Source organism: Mustelus asterias, chromosome 8 (genome assembly GCF_964213995.1).
Source record: "Mustelus asterias chromosome 8, sMusAst1.hap1.1, whole genome shotgun sequence".
NCBI lineage: Eukaryota > Metazoa > Chordata > Chondrichthyes > Carcharhiniformes > Triakidae > Mustelus > Mustelus asterias.
In genome coordinates, this window is record NC_135808.1 from 37,475,749 (window position 1) to 37,494,060 (window position 18,312).

Here is an 18,312-nt window from a genome sequence, read left to right on the forward strand (position 1 = left end):
ACGGATCTCAAACAAAGAGATTATTCACCAAAGAGAAGGACTTGGTGGATGATGAGTCTGGGAAAGGATGTGTAGATAGTTCTGGTCATGTTGAGATCAAAAAGGAGGTATTGAGTTTCTTGAGAAACATCAAGGTAGACAAGTCTCCAGGGCCTGATGGGATATACTCCAGAATACTGAGAGAGGCAAGAGAGGAAATTGCTGGGGCCTTGAGAGAAATCTTTGTATCCTCACTGGCTACAGGGGAGGTCCCAGAGGATTGGAGAATAGCCAATGTTGGTCCTTTGTTTAAGAAGGGTAGCAAGATTAATCCAGGTAATTACAGGCCAGTGAGCCTTACATCAGTGATAGGGAAATTATCGGAGAGGATTCTTCGAGACAGGATTTATTCCTACTTGGAAATAAGTGGACGTATTAGTGAGAGGCAACAAGGTTTTGTGAAGGGGAGGTCGTGTCTCATGAAATTGATCGAGTTTTTCGAGGAAGTGACGAAGATGATTGATGAGGGTAGGGCAGTGGATGTTGTCTACATGGACTTCAGTAAGGCCTTTGACAAGGTCCCTCATGGCAGACTGGTGCAGAAGGTGAAGTCACATGGGATCAGAGGTGAGCTGGCAAGGTGGATACAAAACTGGCTCGGTCAAAGAAGACAGAGGGTAGCAGTGGAAGGGTGTATTTCTGAATGGAGGGCTGTGACAAGCAGTGTTCCTCAGGGATCAGTGCTGAGACCTTTGCTGTTTGTAATATATATAAATTATTTGGAGGAAAATGTAACTGGATTGATTTGTAAGTTTGCGGATGACACAAAGGTTGGTGGATTTGCGGATAGCGATGAGGACCATCAGAGGATAGAGCAGGATATAGATCAGTTGGAAACTTGGGCGGAGAGATGGCAGATGGAGTTTAATCCAGACAAATGTAAGGTAATGCATTTTGGAAGGTCTAATACAGATAGGAAATATACAGTAAATGGCAGAACCCTTAGGAGTATTGATAGGCAAAGGGATCTGGGTGAACAGGTACACAGGTCACTGAAAGTGGCAATGCAGGTGGAGAAGGTAGTCAAGAAGGCATACTTGCCTTCATCGGCCGGGGTATTGAGTTTAAAATTTGGCAAGTCATGTTGACGCTTTATACAACCTTAGTGAGGCCGCACTTGGAATATAGTGTTCAATTCTGGTCGCCACACTACCAGAAGGATGTGGAGTCTTTGGAGAGGGTACAGAAAAGATTTACCAGGATGTTGCCTGGTATGGAGGGCATTAGCTATGAGGAGAGGTTGGAGAAACTTGGTTTGTTCTCACTGGAGTGACGGAGGTTGAGGGGAGACCTGATAGAAGTCCACAAGATTATGAGAGGCATGGACAGAGTGGATAGTCAGAAGATTTTTCCAAGGGTGGAAGAGTCAATTACTAGGGGGCATAGGTTTAAGGTGTGAGGGGCAAGTTTTAAAAGAGATGTGCGAGGCAGATTTTTTACACAGAGAGTGGTGGGTGCCTGAAATTCGTTGCCGGGGGAGGTAGTGGAAGCGGATACGGTAGTGACTTTTAAGGGGCGTCCTGACAAGTACATGAATGAGATGGGAATAGAGAGATATGGTCCCTGGAAGCGTAGGGGGTTTTAGTTAAGTCAGGCAGCATGGTCGGTGCAGGCTTGGAGGGTCGAAGGGCCTGTTCCTGTGCTGTACTTTTCTTTGATTTTTGTTCTTTGTTCAATGACGAGGCAGAGTACAGGAATGAGATAGAGAATCTGGTGGACTGGTGCGGCAACAATAATCTCTTCCTCAATGTCAACAACAAGGAGATTTTCATCGACTTCAGGAAGTGTAAAGGAGAACATGCCGCTGTCTACGTCAACGGAGCCGAAGTAGAAAGGGTCGAGAGCTTCAAGTTTTTATGTGTCCCGATCACCAGCAACCTGTCCTGGTCCCCCAATGCCAACACTATAGTTAAGAAAGCCCACCCATGCCTCTACTTTTTCAGAAGACTAAGGAAATTTGGTATGTCGGCTACGATTCTCACCTACTTTTACAGATGCACCATAGAAAGCATTCTTTCTGGTTGTATCGCAGCTTGGTATGGCTCCTGCTCTGCCCATGACCACAAAAAGCCACAAACGGTCACGAATGTAGCCCAATCCATCACGCAAATCAGCCTCCCATCCATTGACTCTGTCTACACTTTCTGCTGCCTTGGCAAAGCAGCCAGCATAATTAAGGACCCCACGCACCCCGGACATCCTCTGTTCCACCTTCTTCCATCGGGAAAAAGATACAAAAGTCTGAAGTCACGACGCAAGAACAGCTTCTTCCCTACTGCTGTCAGACGTTTGAATGGACTTACTTTGCATTAAGTTGATATTTCTCTATACCCTAGCTATGACTGTAACGCTACATTCTGCACTCTCTCGTTTCCTTCTCTCTGAACGGTATGCTTTGTCTATAGCATGCAAGGAACAATACTTTTCACTGTATGCTAATACATGCGACAATAATAAATCAAAGTCAATTTGCTCATGAACCTCTCAGTCTCTCTCACTGAATCCTATGCCTTCATCCTGATTCTTTTTCGGTGAAAATAGATGTGAAGTATTTGTTCAATGCTGTACCAATGTCCTCTGGCTCGACCCACAGATTGCCCACTTGGTCCCTAATGGATCTTACTCTTTCTCTGGTTATCCTCTTCCCACTGAGATTTTCGCTACTTTTACCAGCTAGAGCTTTCTCATATCTCCTCTTTGCTTTTCAACTTGCATTCTTAAGCTCCATCCTGGACTTGCTCTACTTCACGACTGCTCATTCTGATTTGCCCCCCTTTGTACATGCTAAAAGCCTTTCTATTCCTTTTCGTATCCTGAATATGACTGGTCATCCATGATTATCATTTCTTTTTTGAATGCCCCACTGTTCTTTAGTTTTGCCTATTACTAGCTGTTCCCAGTCTACTTTGGCCAGATCCTGCCTTATCTTACTCAACTCCTCTCTCGCCAAATGCAAAATTCCTTTTTGCAACTTTCCTATTTGTTTGTCCATAACAAGCTTAAATTGTACCATGCTGTGATCGCTACCACTAAAATGCATGGGCCTATCCAGTGATTAATTATTGTTTAGTAAATTACTTATTTTTCGATAGCTAAACTTGCATTTCTGGTTTCTACTTTCGGTCTTGGTTTGAGCAGTTGAACCTGATTTAATACTCTTGCTCACAGGTTCCTCTGAATCTGAGACCATGGATTTTGAGATTCAGTCGGGAATTTTGAGCGTTCGAATCTTATTTGTAATGTCGGACTGATATTAAAACCCAAGTGGGTCACTCCTATCCTTCTTGGAAGAGATCCTGAGAGCTGGGCGACAGTGAGGATAAGCACAGAATGAGAGAGTGTAAGGAATTTGGCAAAACTCTCTGCAAAGATGAGAACAATGCACTACATTTCATTTCAGCCCCAGAAATGGAGGAGAGTCACTACGCCCAAAAATGGTGCAAAGAGAAGATTTATTAAAATGTCCCCAAGAAGGTGGAAATTCTGTCAGCGAGAGAGACTAGAGGCCCTCAGAGCAGATATTGTGAAGTGAGCTTTAAAGAACCCGGAGCAGCACTCACTCTCTTGATGGCAACAATCCAGGGAATCAAAACAGGTCAACTGATGAGCGTGTCTGAAATAGTGGATAAATACGTCGGTATAAAAATAGACAAGACTGGATAAACTCAACAGGTTTGGCAGCATTTGTGGAGAGAAACAGAGTTAACGTTTCAGATCTAAATGACCAATTTAAAATAAGTTGATAACCTGTTGAAGTTACAACACAGGACTCCATTCAGGTAAACGATGGAAATAAGGACGACTGACAGAACAAGAGGATTCCACAACAAAATGACCAGATAAAAGTTCTGCAGCCTTTCCACATTAATTTGTGATTCGTTGTGGACAGTGAAGCAACGGGAGGAGCAGGGGGGACCTGCATGAAAATCTCCACACTCAATTATGGGAGATGACAACATTTTAAAAGAAAAGACAAGTCCGCTGGAAGTGACGAGTATACGGACGATCACGTGACAATACTGGGAGGAGCTGAAGGGCTTAATTTACTGAGGTAAGTAAATCACTGCGGATGCAGAAAATCTGAATTGAGAACTTAAAATGTTGGCCAGACTCAGTAGGTCTGGCATCATCTGTGCAGAGGGAAACAAGAGTTAACGTCTCGCCTCAGTGGACCCGATTGTCCAAAAAAACATCTAATTGCTGAATTGGCGGGAAAATGGTGTAATTAATGATTGCTTTTTCACTGAGAGTTCAGAATCGAATCTCCCACACTCTGCAATGCAGAGGTCACAATTATGAATCTTATTAAAAGCTTAGGGGACGATCCTATTCACGCCGGGGTCTGACAATTCCGGGCCTCTGCGCATGCGCAGTGGCCCTGAACTGTCAGCCTCCTGATCGCTGGCCAGTTCGATTGCTGGCCAGCCCGGGACCATCGCAGTGCTGCCTCTCCAGTCTGCCCCCACCCCATGCGTTCCCAGCCCCACCTCCCCCAGCAGTGACGATCCCCCCCACACCCCTCCCGGCAGACCCCCCACTATGACACCGTCCCAGGAGACCGACACCCCCACGGGAGGCAGCCCCCCCCCCCAGCCTGCCCTGATCGCTGCCGTCCCTCCAGCCCTGCCCAATCCCAATGCAGAGTGGCAGTGGGACCCCCCACCATCACCGATCGCCCCTAGGCCCCACCCACAATAGGCCCCGCCCCCGTCCTCTCGGAACTGTCCTCGAGGCCCCATCCCCTAGGTCCCGCCCCATGGCCCGCTCACTGTGCTCCACTCTCTTGACCCGCCCACTCGGCACTGCCCGATGTCCGGTGGGCAGTACCAAGGTGCACCCTCAACATGGGCAGTTTACCCCGTGGGCAGTGCCAGAGTCACAGGCTGGCACTGCCAGGGTGCCAATGCCCGGGGGCACCACCCCCCCCCCCCCACCGCCCAAACCCTGGGTGGTGCCCGATTGCCCCCCCTCCCCTCCAGCAGTGTTTCCCGCTAATTCCCACTAATAATTCTGCTCTAATTCCCACTTGGCGGGGTGGGAAATGTTATTGGCCCGGAGAATTCAGTCCCGGGCCAATAATGACATTTAAGTAAGATTTAAAACAGATTAAAATCACTTACCTTGTCTTGCCACCGGTTTCCGGCGTGGATCCGACTCGCCTGCTCTCCGGCTGTGGGAGACGCGCATGCGTTCCTAAATCATGCGCGAATCGTGTGGAATGGCCAACACGTGCATCTCCCAACCCGATGCACCAGTTTTTTTGGGAGAATCGGGCCCCGTATGACCTTTCTGCAGTACTGAAGACGGATGACAATGCAATGAATTATGTAGTTGGAGACAGGCTTTTTTCAGAATGAAGGGTCAAGGAGAAGTCGAAGCTAAGGAGAAATTGACAAAGACGCCATGGACAAAAGACAAAATTGGTGAGAGTGTTGTTAATAAGTCCTGAAGAACTGCTCAGCTAGGTAAGCTTGTGGAATATATTAATATGCAGACACAGGTCAGTACTAAGTCAGAATAAAACTGAAAAAAAATCATGGGACATATGATCCTTTGGGGAAAGGTGAAATGCAAAGGGATTAAGGTGGTCTCGTGCATAATCTCAAAAAGCTAGCAAGTAGGTTCAACAAGTAATTTTGAAGGCAAACGGCATTTTGCTCTTCATTGCAAAGGGGTTGGAGTTTAAAAATAGGGAGATTTTGTTGCAATTGTACAGGGTGTTGGTGAGGCCTCACCTGCAATACTGCATACAGTTTTGATCCACTTACTTTGAAAAGCATATAGTTACATTGGAGACAGTCCAAAAGAGGTTACCAGGCCAATTTCGGAGATGAGAGTGTTGTCCTATCAAGAGAACCTAAGTAGTATTGATCTATATTCCTTGGAGTTCAGAAGACTGACCTCATTCAAACATATAAGATCCTGAGGGGGCTTGACAGGGTGGATGGTGAGATGTTTTCACCAATCGGAGAGTCGAGAATAAGGGGGCATAGCTACAAGATATAGGGCCTGTCATTTAAATCTGAGGGCCTTCGAAATTTCTTCTTTCAAAGATGGATCTCGGTAATTCTCTGCCCAAAGGGTAGTGGAGGTTGAATCCTCAGAAGTATTTAAAGTGAAGGTGGATAAATATTCGATAGATCAACAGATAGAGGGCTAAGGGGAAATGGCACAGAAAAGGAGCTGAGGCCGACATAGATCAACCATTATCCTGTTGAATAGTGGAGCAGGCTTGAAGGGCCTGATGGCCTACTCCTGATTTCTATTTATTGTGTTCTTTTTGGGCAAACCAAAAAAAACAAAAAGGATAGTCAAAATGGTGGGTGAAGTTTACAGTCTAAAGCTCTTGAACTCAATGCTGAGCCCAAAAGACTTCAAAGTGCATAATCGGAAGGTAAGGTTCTGTCCTTCCAATTTGCCTTTGGCCTCAGTGGAGCAGCAGAGCACACCTAGGACAGACGTGTGGGAAAGATAGCAAGATGCCGAGTTAAATGGCAAACAACTGGCAAGTTGTATGATGCTTGTGGACTTACCGAAAGCATTGTACAAAGTTGTCAGCTCATCTGCGTTTAAGCTCCTGTTATAATGCAGGTCAGAAACCCCAAGGTCCAGTATGGAGTCAGCCTAGATCATCGGTTTTGCACTTTAAATTTTGGCGTGGCTAAGCATAAGATGGTTCTCTACGGGTATGATCCAAACGACGCACTAGAGAGCTTTTCTCAAACAAAGTTTATTAAAGAATACAGTTAACATATAAGACAATGAGCAATAACTTCTGCAAATTAAAATCAAGAAAAAAATCATTCCTGATATTGTATATACCTTAACAGCTCAATCTACTGTTACAAATAAATAAGCACTCTTACAAGCATGTACCCATCCCAGGTTTAGCACAGAAAATAAGAATGCTCACATGATACTGGAGTTTCAAGCACTGCAACATCTGCTGTGAATTAGTCCTTTGGATGGAGAATTGAAACTCTGACTTCTCATCCCTGGAACGTCCAGCCCACTTCGAGGTAGAGATAGATCCACTGCTTGCTTCTAACTAACACGTAACCAACAGCAGCATTTTCACTCCAGAAAAGTAAGAAAGACTGCTTCCAACTAGCCAGCAGAATTTCTAATACCAGAGAGAGAGAGATAAGCACATCACATCCAGCCTGGAGTCCAAACCCTTCCAACTAACCATCAACCGAAACTGAAAGTAAAAAACGTTTGTGAGAAGAAAGAAATGTCCCGCCTGACTTGTCAATCATTTCTCCCCCAACAATTCCAAAAAGGCCGTAACCTCCAATAGAGTGCATTGGGCCCTGGTTAAAAATAAGCAAGGACTCATTTAATCATTTAAGCAAATGATACAGTGCAGAAGGAGGCCATTCGGACCATCATGATGATTTGGTGATGGCGATTTCTTGATTTAAACCAAGATGATGAAGGAAAGATAATCTATGTGCTGATGTGCTGGGGTCAACTCTTATTTTGATATTCATTTTCTGCCCAATTTCTGCGTCACGACGATGATGGCGTTCTTGAAGCGAGACTGGTTAACTACTGCCGTTTGTCCTGTACATTTGAGACCAGTCTGGAGAAGGGGGAGAGGAGTAAAAAGGTAAGCGGCTTGAAATTTTAACATCTGAAATTCCCCCCTTAATTCTCTTCATCTTTTTGCAACGCTTCCCGCTGCCATTAATATGCGCCACTTTTAGTCCTTTGCCACCATATCCCCTGATTTTGATAAAACTCCTGGGAAAGGCCTTAGGCCATTTTCCCATGTTCCAGCTACAAATGCAACTATTCGCTTCAAGTACCTGGTCCTGGGCCTATACGCATGACACATGACATCGAACTCAGTGAGGAGGATGGAAGAGGATGCAAAAGGACATAACCAGACTAATGGAGTGAGCAATCTGGTGACGCATGGAATTTAAAACCGGGACATGTCACCTGATTATTTTCAAACATAACAACCAGAGAGAATATAACCTAAGTGTTACCATTTGAAAGAGATTGCAGGAACATAGAAAGTTGGTGTATGGATCTTTGAAAGTGACCAGCAAGGTGGGACTATTGGGAAGATATATTGGATTACCGGACTTCTAAACAGACAGACAATAACGGCCACAAAGATACGTGAAACTTCTCCAAAACACTGATCAGGTTCCAGGTGTACTATCCAATTGGGAAAATATTGATGATAGAAAAATGATCACAATGCAAAGAAACTGACCATGGTTTGCGAGTGAATTGGATGCTCGTGAGGAAGAGAGCTCCACATCGTTAGCCTCACTCTTCCGTTCTGATCCATCTTGGTTCAGACCATCAAGAGCAGTTTAACCGACCTGAGATAAGTCTGGATACAATGGGTGACCTGAACATTTACTGGGACTTGTCATGCTCTACGTGTTCCACAACACCGAGTTGAACTGTCTTCAGGACTATAGAAACTTACATTGGCCCAGTCCTGCTGTAACCAGTCTTCACTTGCCGGGGTACACAAAGTCCTTAATCACCCAGGGGAGGGGAACAAGGGGTGACACGCACTCTGTTTGGTCCACTTCCCAAAACACGACTATGGCTGTAGTCGTGTTTGAAGATCTATTTGGAGCCACAGGTAAGAGTTGGGAGAAAGCGAGGACCAACACAAGAAGGGAGACTCTAAAGAAAATGGAGACAGTACTTATCAAAGGTGTTAACATCGCATTACACCCTTGAAATTAAAAGACGGTTCTTAAGCACCAAATTGGTTGGAGGGGAGATTTCTTAAAATAGTGCCTGAAAGGTGGGAAATCTATCACATGTGGAGACGAAAGGCCCTCGGGGCAGAGGAGTAAAGTGAGCTTTAAAAAGCCTTCACTCTAGGATTAGTCACAAACCACGGGATCAAGACAGATTAATTGAAAAGTGTGTTTGAACAAAAACCGGGCAGATAAATGAGTTGCTATTCTGCTGAAATTACAACACAGGATTGCATCCATGCTGAATAGCGGAAAAAGCGAGTACTGACAGAACAAAAGATTCCACAAACAGCAGATTAGATAGAAGCTCTGCAGTTGCTTGTGGGCAGTCAAGAAACTAATGGGACAAAGAGGTTCCTTAAAATCCCATCCTCAATGATGGGAGAGGCCAGCATTTCAGAACAAAAGACAAGGCTGCACAGTTGAACCATCTTCCGCTGGAAATGTCGAGTGGACGGTCAATCATGTGAACAGACGGGGAGAGCTGGTGAGTTCAGTGTCCTGTTTGCCTCCCTGGTACTTTCTGTCATTTCAGCTCACGTGTTATGACCCAGGCTGATGTCCGAACTCACAGCACGGTGACCTGAAGGACACATATAAATGCCAACTGAATAAAGTTGCCAACTTGTCCACCAACACAATGAAGGGGAACATTACTGAGAGCAGACCCTCCCAGTCTGTGTGAGTATAAATGTAGCAAACTCTCCGAGTCTGGAATCAGAGCATTTCCACACCAGCCGTCTTATACTGAAAATCTCTAGAAATGAGGAAAGCTTTGCTTTTCGTTCTTCGTTTCCTGCTGGAGACCCGGCCCTTACCTGCTCGACCCAGAGAGGACAAATGGAGGAGTGATGATAGAGATCCTAGGGGTATAGAACGATTATTTTTCTCATCTCTCAGTTGGCCGTTATAGCTCTATTTTAAAGGCAAAGATTTGCGGATGCTGGAAGCTGAAGCTGAAGCGGAAAATGCTGGAAAATCTCCACAGTCTGGCAGCAGCTGTGGAGAGAGAATAGAGCCAACATTTCGAGTCAGGATGGCCTTTCCTCAGAGCTCTGACGAATGGTCATCCAGAATTCTGGTACTTTATTGAGCAGATAGGAGTTCTTTCGGTATCTGGGGCCGACAGGGTCCTCTCAACCAACATGAAACTTAACTCGACACCCTGTCAAATCTCATTAGCTCTTTTTCGCACTTTGGTATGGGTTGATTTGCTGCAGCATTTCCTCTGAAACATTCCGAAACCGTCCATTCTTGTGAAATGCTTTGGACATTTCTGCTGACTTCGATATACATTTCAGATCATTATTTTCTCGATATCTGATTCAGGTAATGGGTGTGATGTCGTTCACTCTGAGAGAAACCTACTGGGCAGATTTTGAGGACAAATAATGACTTTCTGGATGAAAGGCATGTGTGTTTATTAAGTAGAACAGTGTTACATTTAATGTCTGATCCAGAGTTACACCCGGGCAGATGCAGCTTCAGATTATCTCATTATTCTCTTTCTGCCAGTACACAGAACATTCATTTCATTCTGTATTTGGAACTTCAGGTCATCGTGTTGCCTATTGGTTTACTGGAGGAATCTGTCGCAAATTCGGCTCCAACAGCGGTGAGGAATTTGTGCCTGGAGTTTTTTTGCAACCGGTTGTTTCATTGCTGCAAGCCATGCCTAGCAGCAGAGTCTAACCCCTTTTCAGCAGACCTCTACGATTCCTTAATGGATGAAACATCTTTTTTTTCGGAAAGACACTCTGTTTGATTCGTTAGCCACCTGACCCTTTATTACTGCTGGCTGAATAATGGTCTGCAATAAGAAATAAAATATACTGCTTGATCATTGCTTCATATTCCTGCCTTGCTGCTCTTTCAGATATGTTTGTCTGAGAGGATGTTATCTGGGGTGCAGTAAGACTCTGGACAGACATGATGCTGCTTGCCAGGAATTCTTAAAGTTCAGAACGAGCAATTGATAAATATACAGGGGTAGACAGTGTCCCAGTGACAGCTGTAAGGTGAACTACCCTATACAGCCTGTTGCATTCTGTTTCTCTCCTTTCACAAATAAAGGTGTTGCATTTTCTGTTTTCCAATTTTCTGCAGCCTCACACGAATCTAGGGAAGTTTGGAAAATTCCAAAGAGGATTTCACAGTTTTTCATCCAAAGAGTCTTCCTAATACTTTATTTTACTCTATTGAAATTGATTAAGTTAAGTTCATGAATCCTCTTAGTTTCTTCATCTACAATTATCCTTGAAGTCTATTTGTGTCTTCACCTGTGAAGACATGTGTGATTTTAACAGATATTAGTTGCAGCAACAACCTAATGAAAAAGGGAAACTTTGCCCATGTATCACAACATTGTTTTTTTTGCATTCTGACTACGTGAACGAAGACTACCGAATTCAGAATCCAGAAATCTCATTAACACTTTTTGGACAATAAGTATCCCATTAAAACATGTATTAACAAAATGAAAGAAATTTTAAGCATTCAAGATTACAGTTATGCGTGAAGATTTGCTACACAGAATATTCATCATCAGAATAAAACTTGGTTAGCCGCACAGGCAAGCCCGCAATAGGCACCACTCCCTTATACATGTTTAACTTCAAAGTTTCATTAGGATTACTACAAGGCAAACCCACTGCTACTGTAGGAATGCTATATCACAGGACTTCTCAAACTTTTTTCCAACACTACTATACAAATTGAAGCAACTTGGGGACAAATCCTGCTTTCTGAAAAGTAGACCATTCGCTGCGATTGTTGGAAAGGATACTTCGAGCTTTGTATCTTCACAGCTCTTTCGCAGCACAGAGCAGTACCCCAGGAGGTCTCACATAGCCACCACCTAAGCTCTCAATGTCTTGCCATCTTTCTTTAAATGTTACTTCTGCCTGTTGTCTACGATCCCATTGTCATCCACCATTTTGTGAAACTTAACTATCCCAAAAGATAAATATCTTCCATTGCTCCCCCACTTCCACGTCAAATGGAGTTTAGTAACATTTCATTGCTTAATAATGATGTTTTCCAAGTTGTCATCTTCCTTTGAAATTTAGCAGCTGAAAATCCAATCACTTACCCATTTCCTAGTGCAAATTTCCAACCACTGTGTGTTTACTCATTGAAAATTCACTTGACTATACTTCCATAATTGCATGCCCATAATGCCTCCACTCCTTTCATTTATCTAACTCATCGGGACAATCAGCCACAGCTTGTTGAATTTATTTTCAGAGACAAACGCACACACCTACTTCACAGAATAACACAATAGAATAACACTATTTCACAGAAAAACACTCGTCACGTTGTTCAAAGACTCTCATTTCTTTGATTCCCATTATGAATTTTCACACGTATAGTATATGTATTCTATGAACCTTTCGCTATTCTGTTCCTTTTTTTTAAGCTTTACTGCTTTTAAACATTTCTCGTTTGCTCTCGTACTTCAGGGTCTCCCGCTCTACATATTTTTCGTCGCCCTTCGCATGTTTCTAAGCTTTTCTCAATCCTCCGGTCTACCACTAACCTTCAAAATACTTTACTCTATATTCTTAGTTCTCTTAGTTAGCCACTCATAGTGCATGTTCATCACAGAATCTTTCCCTCACAGTCGAATATATATTTGATGAGAGTTTCGAAGTATTTCGTCAAACTTCCGGCCCGAATTGTCGCTTTCCGCTCTTGGAGCGCTGGACATTCGCGTGGGACGTCCCGGAAGTCCCGGCGCATGCGCATTTGCGCTCAAAGCGCGATTTTCAAAAACCTCCGGTGCGGGTCCTGATGGATCATCTCCACTTTCTGACCCCTCAAACTCATACAAACTTACACCGGAGGACCCCAGTGTAAACCATCACCTAATGCGTCGGCTTGTGTTTCCAAACCAGGATCTGCCCATTTGCCCAGGCGCCGAGATTGCGCATGCTCCCCAGGCGGCTCTGATTCAACCTCTGAGCCGCTCTCGCTGCGCTCAGGCTGCGCTCGGCCGCCGCCCAGCTTCCTGGAGCTGCAGCCAGTGCGCATGCTCCGTGCTGACAGACGGAATCCAGACGAGGTACCCGCATTTGCACAGTGAGACCCTTCTGACGAATGGATAATAAATCTATTTTCGAATTGCAAATCAGGGAAAAGCGCGAATGCAGTCCCCCACTACCACAAATTCTGCAGTTGAATATCCCGCATTTGGGAACACCGCAGGAATCAACACACCAAGAGCTCAATGGGACAGCCTCAGCCTGGGAGATCAACTTTTTATTCCAGAAGTATACATTATTCATAAATCTGTGAGATCATTACAAACATTCTTCCAAAACGGCCGTCACACAAAACACAATAATATTCAACTTCTTTACATGCATCAAGATGTGGAGATGCTAGCATTGGACTGGGGTGGGCACAGTAAGAAGTCTCATAACACCAGCTTAACGTCCAACAGGTTTATTTGGAATCACAAGCTTTTGGATCGCTGCTCCTTCATCAGGTGAGTGGAGAGGTAGGTTTCACAAACACAACATACATAGACAAAGACACAATTGCAAGACAATGGTTGGAATGCGAGTCTTACCTGAAAATACCTATTGGACTTTAGCCTGGTGTTGTGAGACTTCTTACAGACATACATCAAGTAACACTCTGAGATGCTTCAATGCAGTAATTGAAACGTTTCAGACATTTGACAATGGTCTTAGGGTTGCAAAGTTATTTTAAAGCTGTCTACATAGAAAAAGTTGCACTCTAAGGTATTTCAGTACAACTGGGATAAATGTAAAATTCACTGTATACATTCAGTGAGTCATTCAGCTTGAGAGGGTTCTGCTCCCTTTGATTCACTGTAGTTCAAAGGTCTTCGACAGCGACATTCCAAACTTTAGTGCTTCCCTCGGCATATAGTCCTGGACTTTGGAATGTGCCAGTCTGCAACAGGGGTAAGTTGGGGACAATTCCTGGAAGACCAACAAATTTTGGGCAGCTAAAGAGTGTCTTTCGCCGAGTTGAATATCCTCCAGCAACATCTGATGTTTGTTTCGAATGCATCCTAAGAACAACCCTTAGAACACAGAGTCCTGCACACGGAGCTGCTCAGGATGACCCTCGACAAAAACCCCCTCAGGTCTCTCCAGAACCTTTCTGTAAAGGCACGTTCCATGAGGAAGTGAACAACAGTCTCTTCCCCACCACAGTCGCCTCGAGGGCAATGTGCAGATGGGCTGAGACTCTGGGCATGTAGGAATGTTCTGATGGAGAGGGCCTTTCTCACCACCAGCCACACTAGGGCTTGGTGCTTGTTGGAAAGTTCTGGTTAACAGGCATTCTGCCAGATGACTCTGACAGTTTGCTCAGGGAACCATCTGACTGGACCCACTACCTCCTTTTCCCATAGGACCTCTCGGGCGTTGTGTGCAGACCACTGCCTAATGGACTTGTGGTCAAAGATGTTTTTCCACAGAATGTTTTTCATGACAGATAGGTGGTATGGTACGATCCAACTACTTGGAATGTTCCACGGCAGTGAGACCAGACCCATCCTTCACAACACAGGGAACAGATAGAATCTCAGCACATAGCCACACTTGGTGTTTGTGTACCAAGGATCTATGCGCAGCTTAATGCAGCTGTCATTGGCTTTGGGTACAAACAACACTTAAACCCAGAGTACTCTATTTCCAAGCTTTAATAACCTGTGCACAAGTGAGGACACGAGGCAAGCAAAGTATTGCCGGGTGTTCTGTTGATTCATATAGAAAATCTAAAGTTATAGTTAATTACAGCAAATTAGAAATTAGCAATTTTTTCTAATCCTTCATTGGCATACATATCCACCAATCATAGCATATCGTTTTGCCCTTTCCAATCGTTAGCGTAATATGTCCCCATATATTGCTATTTGGTAATTGTCATGGTAACCTGTTCTTTGTTTTCATCCTGTTGTCCTAGCCTGGAATGCAATGCTCATGCAACAAAATTTTAGAAATGCTCACTTTTCCTGAGTACGTAAATGTTGGCGTTATTGGAGGCCTGACTGAAAGCCTTGTTTGGCTAATAACCATTTTCCATTACTTGACAGAGTTTTTTTGACAATTATGGAACTTTAATTTTCGCAATTGTTTGTAACCTAACTCCACGCAGCCACACACAAAAGAGGCCATCAGGGGTAGGGTGATGTCAGATACGTTTCCCCGCCCACCCCCCTCACCCCACCCCTCTTTATCTCGAGGTTTGTATATCACGTTCCTATGAATGCAATCCATTTCTTGATCCCAGATGAAGCGGAAAATGGCTCGGGTGATTTCGACAGCCCAGGAGTGGGGAATGTACAGCAACACCGACCTCACACCTGATGACCAGGTTCTTACCTGCAATGGAGACGGAGTGTCACTCCCATATACCCAAGTTTTGGTTCATTATACTTACTCACTACCTCCAGTTTCTAATGCATGCCCTGGTTCCTCCAAACCATATCCCCAGCACCCTCAAGCCATCTGATTTGACAGCAAAGGGGACCAAGAATTGGTCCATCCAGTTCCCAAAGAACATGGCCTCGCTCTTTCCATGATTTACCTTGGCACCTGAGGCCAGCTCAAACTGGTCACAGATGTTGATCAGTCTGCGCACCAACAGTGGATTTGAGCAAAAGATAGTGACATCATCAATGTACAGAGAGACTTTGACCTAAGTGCCTCCACTGCCTGGGATCGCCACCCCTCTTATGTTCAAATCCTTCCTCGGCAAAGGGTTCTAAGCAACCCACGAACAGGAGTTGAGAGAGAGGGAAGCCCTGCCTGACTCCAGATTTAATTGGAAAACTTTCTGATTCCCACCCATTGATTGAAACTACACTACTAATGTTTGTGTAGAGCAGTTGGATCCAATTGCAGATTCCCTCCCTAAATCTCATTTGGAGAGCGCATCCATCATGTAGATGTGCAATACTCTGTCAAAGGCCTTCTCCTGATCCAGGCTGATGAGGTAGGTGACTACACCTCTGTCCTGCACATAGGCAATCGTACCCCTGATTAGCACAAGTCTATCTGTGATCTTCCTGCTGGGAACAGAGTGGGTCTAGTCCGTTTGGATCACTGACTCCAGAACAGACGTTACTCGATTGGCGATGACCTTGGACAGAATTTTGCAGTCCACATTCAGCAGTGAAATGGTTCACCAATTTCTAATTTCTTTCCTTTCCCCATTCAGCTTGTAGATAAGGGTAATGATGCCTTTCCTTGTGGAATCTGACATGCTCCTGTCCAGAAGCACACTCTCGTATATCTCCAGCAGGTCCAGGCTGATCCAGTCCCACAGAGCAGAATACAACTCAGCCAGTAAACCATTGCTCCTCGGTGTTTCAGTCTTTTTAAAGAACGCGAGGGCCTTGGTCAACGCATCTAGTGTTAGTGGTTTGTCCAGGCTCTTCCATTTAATGTCTTCTAATACCTGATAGAGGACAGGAAAGACTGAGAGGCTGTGCTGCCTGTGGGCTTCACATCATACAGTCTGGCATTAAAGGATTTGCTGATCCTCAAAATGTCAGGGCAGTGATGACTTTACTGGACCATCTTCTTCCTTCAGGCTGCTGATCACAGAGGGCTCTCTATGAACCTACTGGAAGAAGAAACGCCAGCACATCTTATCCTGCTCCACAAAGCGGACTGTAGACCAGAAAATGATCTTAGAAGCCTCCGAGACAAAGAGTGAGGCTTGCTGGCCCCTCACCCCCTGGAGATCCTTATTGACATCAACCCCCATTGATCATAGTTGGAGCAGATTCTGCATGCTTTTCTGGAGTCAGCACATTTCTCTCATCTCTATTTCTTGCCCCTTCTGAACACCTTTGAGGATGAAAAGCCTCTTGATGTTCTTCTTTGTTGTCTCCCACCAGAGCGATGGAGACTCAAAGAGGTGTTTCACAGTTCTCCAACCTTTGTAATCCCTCCTCAGTTCCTCAAGGTTCACTGGGGTCGATAACTTTATATTCAGCTTCCAAGTTTCCCTGCCAAACCTCTGGTCCTCCTGTAGGTGGCATTTGGCCAGTAGGAGGCACTGGTCAGAGAAGATAACTGACTTGACTTCAGTGGATCTGACCATGAAAGCTCAGAACACAAACAGGAAGTCCGTCCTTGAGTGGAAGGACTCATCTGACCATGACCAGGTGCATCTCCGCTGCGCTCCATCAGCAGAGTTGCTGGGAGGCACGGTGGCACAGTGGTTAGCACTGCTGCCTCACAGCGCCAGGGACCTGGGCTCGATTCCTGGCTTGGGTCACTATCTGTGTGGAGTTTGCACATTCTCCCGTGTCTGTGTGGGTTTCCTCTGGGTGCTCCGCTTTCCTCCCACAACCTGAAAGACGTGCTGGTTAAGTGCATTGACCCGAACAGGCGTTGCAGTGTGGCAACTAGGGGGATTTCACAGTAACTTCATTGCAGTGTTAACGTAAGCCTTACTTGTGACTAAAAAATAAACTTTAACTTTAAGATGTCGTGCAGCTTTGCATCCTTTACTGTTTCCCTCAGGAGTCTGGATGGTGCATCCCGTCTGCTGACAGCCCTGCTGGAACGTTCAGCCGCATCAGATGACAAAGTGTCATCTGGACTCGAAACGTCAGCTCTTTTCTCTCTTTACAGATGCTGCCAGACCTGCTGAGATTTTCCAGCATTTTCTCTTTTGGTTTCAGATTCCAGCATCCGCAGTAATTTGCTTTTATTTTATGTCGCTGCAATTGTTGGGAAATAATTGACATTTCCGAATTGAAACAAATCTAAAGAGGGCGATATTATGACTGAAAATTGACTTTGCTGACTGAGAGGTAGTGCTTGGTGTGGACTGGCAGTGTGTGAGGATAATTGAACATACCTGGAAGGGGAGAGTCAAAGATCAGCCAGGTTGATCTCCCAGGCTGAGGCTATCCCATTGCACATCAGGTGTGTTGAAGTCTGCGATGTCTCCAAATACGGGGTACTCGACTGCAGAATTTGTGTTCGAATAATAATAATAAGTCTCGTGTAATCCTGCCCCCTGAGAATCCAGAAATAAGACCAGTTTGCAGAGAGGGAAATGGAAAATAGTCAGCTGAACACGATATTGCATTTATGGTGTTATCTTTATTGTTCACGTTCGCGTCTCAGTGTTTGATAAATATCCATATTCAGCAGCAGATATAAGAAACAAGGGCTGCAGTGAACCGAACAACAGTTGTTTTTGGCAGGTGTGTATGTACGTTCAGTTCGCAAAGATGCTTTATAATTGTTAGAACTGGACATGGTGGCTTACAAGGGTGCCGACGGAAGTGACGAGCGGACAGCAATTCTGAACAGCAATAAAGCTAAACAGGGGTTGCTGAATCATAGAATCATCCAGTGCAGAAATAGACCATTCGACCCATCGAGCCTCCACCGGCAACAATGCACCAACGCCCTCATATTTACCCTGCTAATCTTCTTGGCGCTAAGGGGCAACTTATGATGGCCAGTCCACCTAACCTGCGTATCTGTGGAGTACGGGAAGAAACCGGAGCACGCAGACACGGGGA

The 18,312-nt window shown here is 44.9% G+C and overlaps 1 non-coding gene across 1 annotated transcript; it reads left to right on the forward strand.

The window, feature by feature from the left end:
- The first annotated feature begins 17,628 nt into the window (after window positions 1–17,628).
- On the forward strand, window positions 17,629–17,791 carry LOC144498003 (U1 spliceosomal RNA). The gene has a single exon (XR_013498596.1). It is a non-coding gene; the product is annotated as a U1 spliceosomal RNA (small nuclear RNA).
- The last annotated feature ends 521 nt before the right edge of the window (window positions 17,792–18,312 follow it).